Genomic DNA, 3,840 nt, shown 5'->3' with positions numbered 1-3,840 from the left:
AGAAATACTGGGAAAGGCTCCAGCTAAGTCTAGCAAAACAGAAACTAAGGAGTAAAAATATTGAAAACAAACTCATGACTATTATCCTCGGAGAATGAGGACTAACCACTAATTCTGCTGAACTGGAAATCGGGAACCGATCTAAGCGTGATTTGGATGCTGAGAACCTGAACCTACATCACGAGAAGATGTAGCTTAGAGTATGCGTCAGTACTTCAAGGGTACTGAGCATGCAGGATAGAATACAACTGAAATAACATATAACTGAACAAAGCAAATAAACAATGACATAATCTGAACATGAGATAGATACTGAATGCTGAGATAACTGAATGCAGTGACCAATTTATAACATGCTGAAACTCAATACTGGATATACTGATAAATGGTCAATGCAATAGGATCTGACTGAACTGTGGGAGCTACTAATAACCGATAATAAATACACATGAGCTAAATGTGGAGTCCGATGTATACGACCCATCGAGAGGACCCAATATACCCGGCCAAAGGTATAAAGGCATGCTGGCGTGACCACTAAAATGATGCCCACATAGGGGACTTACAACCTATGTGGCTCGTAGTTCTAGGGCTAATTGGGTACGCTGAACGCTAGTCGAACTCGGTATTATGCTACTCCCAATGGATTAAGTAATTAACACATTATGACTGAATTTTTGTAAGTTACTAGATAGCTCAAACTGAACATGCAAACTGTGAATGCAACAATTAAACTGATATTGATGCATTATTAACTAAGGCATGTATAACTGAATAACTGAAATATCTGACCTAGCATGGGTAGTTCAAGAAATAAAAAATACATTGCTAGGGTTTTGGGATTCATGCATTAAACTGAATATTAACGTACTAATCTGATTTGGATCATTCTAACAGCTAAGAACCCAACAATTCTAACTTCCAAGAAACCCTAGGTCTAGTCATAATAAGAAGGGAATCAAGAAACTGACAGAAAACTAGGGACCTAATAGGTGAAAGGAACCCACTAGTGAAATCCCACATACCTGGTGATCAATTCCATGGAGAAATCTTTCGATTTTGAGGTTGGAACTGATGGAACCTTGCTGCGTTCTTGAACTAGGGTTCTTGACTTCTTTCTCCTCTTACGTTCTAATTTCTCTGAGTTTTGGTGAATGATTTGACTTAGGTAAGTTCTCGTTATTTTTCTAGGCTTAAACTGACTAAACCTCATGATTTAGGGTCTAAACGACGTAGCTTAGGGGTCCAACGAAATAGGAAAAGACCAAAGACCCCTGGCTTAACTGTTGTCGGAGTGATCAACGGATGGGACCTATGGGCCGTGGATCAAATGACGGTCCGTGCTGGTCGGCCGTCGTTTGCATCAGAGGCTGGGTAAATGGGGCCTCGATCCACGAACACAGACCACAGACCGTGGTCTGACCTACGGACCGTGGGTCGAGACTTTGCCAATTTTCTGAGTTGGGTTTGGGGAGGGGTTGCAGTGGTGCACCATGGACCACCAGCACGGGCCGTGGTCTGACCTACGGTCCGTGGATGGCAACCGTGGGTTGCTCCTGCAAGTTCTCAAAATCTACATTTTGGTCTATCTAGGATATAGGGTGTTACATTGTCTCCCCATTGAGAACATTCGTCCTCGAATGAAGACTAAACTAGCTGAAATAGAGGGAAAGAGTTGCAATCCCTACCACTAAACACTGAGAAGTGAATTTCTGACTGAACTAAGTTCCAACAACATGCAAATACGCTAAAAATGCAAGTACAAACTGAAGGAACATGATTCTAAGACAGAATTTACGCATGAATGACTGAAAAACTGAGGAACTATTACCTCAAGCTGGAGTGTAATCGGAAGGAAAGATGTGAGGATACTTGGCTTTCATGTCCGCTTCTGCTTCCCAAGTAGATCCCTTTGCGGACTGACTCCTCCACCAAACCTTGACTGAAGCGACTTCTTTGTTTCTCAACCTTCTAACTTGACGATCAAGAATCTCAACTAGTACATCCTCATAAGAAAGGCTATCTTTTACAACCATAGTCTCTAATGGCACTACAGATGCTGGATCACCCATACACTTCTTCAAAACTGAAATGTGAAAGACTGGATGCACTGCTGCTAAATCTGCTTGTAACTCTAACTCATAAGCTACTTTACCAATCCTCTTCAAGATCCGGTAAGGGCCTACATATCTGGGACTGAGCTTCCCTTTCTTGCCAAATCTCATCACCCCCTTCATAGGTGACACTTTCAGGAAAACCCAATCATCAACTTGGAACTCTAGTTCCCTTCTTCTCACATCTGCATAAGACTTCTGGCGACTCTGGGCAGTCTTAAGTCTATCTCTAATGAGTTGCACTTTCTCCATAGCATCAAGAACTGAATCTGGTCCTTTCAAGGCTGCTTCACCTACTTCAAACCAACCAAATGGAGATCTACATCTACGCCCATACAATGCCTTATAAGGGGCCATCTGAATGCTGGAATGGTAACTATTGTTGTAGGCGAACTCATTAAGAGGAAGGTGATCGTCCCAACTACCCTTGAACTCGATCACACAAGCTCTCAATATGTCCTCTAAGGTATGAATGGTACGCTCTACCTAACCATTCGTCTGTGGATGAAATGTTGTGCTAAGGTTAACCTGAGTACCAAGACCCTTCTGAAATGACCTCCAGAAATGAGAGGTAAACTGACGACCTCTATCTGAGATGATAGACAAAGGAACCCCATGCAACCTCACAATCTCATTATTGTAAGACTTGGCGTAATCCTCCGCCGAATCTGTAGTCTTAACCACCAAAAAGCGAGAAGACTTAGCAACCCTATCAACAATCACCAAAATGGAGTCATGTTGTCTGTGAGTACGAGGTAAACCTATTATGAAGTCCATGTTGATCACTTCCCACTTCCAAGTAGGAATGTCAATCTCTTGAGTCATGCCTCCTGGTTTCTGATGTTCTACCTTGACTTGCTGGCAATTGGGACACTTAGCCACAAAGTCTGCTATATCTCTTTTCATACCATTCCACCAATAGACTTACCGCAGATCGCGGTACATCTTAGTGGCGCCTGGATGGATAGAATATCTGGAGTTATGGGCCTCTGGAAGGATATGTTGTCTCAACTCGCCCATATTAGGAACACATAATCGACCCTAGTAGCGAAGCACACCATCTCCCCCTTGGGAGAAAACCTCCACTCTCTGATTATGGACTGCACCCTTAATTTCAAGCAAGATTAGATCACTATCTTGCTTTTTCTTAACCTCTACTACCAAAGAAGATTTTTCCCCATTTTGAACTGTTACACCACCATTTGATATGCTCATAAGAGAAACTCCTAGGCGAGCAAGTCTGTGAACATCCTTTGTTAGCTCACTTCTTTCTTCCTCAACATGTGCTACACTACCCATAGATAGCCTGCTAAGGGCATCTCCTACTACATTCGCCTTACCCGGATGGTAACGTACGCTCATATCATAATCTTTGAGGAACTCAAGCCACTTTCTTTGGCGAAGATTCAACTTTTTATGGGTGAATACATACTGGAGGTTCTTATGGTCTGTGAACACATCTACATGAACACCGTACAAGTAGTGTATCCAAATCTTGAGTGCAAACACCACTTCTGCAAGCTCGAGGTTATGAGTCGGATAATTTTTCTCATGTACCTTAAGTTGTCTAGAAGCATAATCTATAATGTTACGTCGTTGCATCAATACACAACCTAGGCCGACCCTGGATGCATCACAATAGATCACATAACCATCTGAACCCTCTGGTAGAGTCAAGACAGGAGCTGTAGTCAACCTAGTTTTCAGTTCTGCGAAGCTTTTCTCA

The sequence above is a fragment of the Solanum tuberosum genome, unplaced genomic scaffold (assembly GCF_000226075.1).
Source record: "Solanum tuberosum cultivar DM 1-3 516 R44 unplaced genomic scaffold, SolTub_3.0 scf00075, whole genome shotgun sequence".
NCBI lineage: Eukaryota > Viridiplantae > Streptophyta > Magnoliopsida > Solanales > Solanaceae > Solanum > Solanum tuberosum.
The sequence above is the reverse complement of the archived record's forward strand: the minus strand, read 5'-3'. Positions refer to the sequence as shown.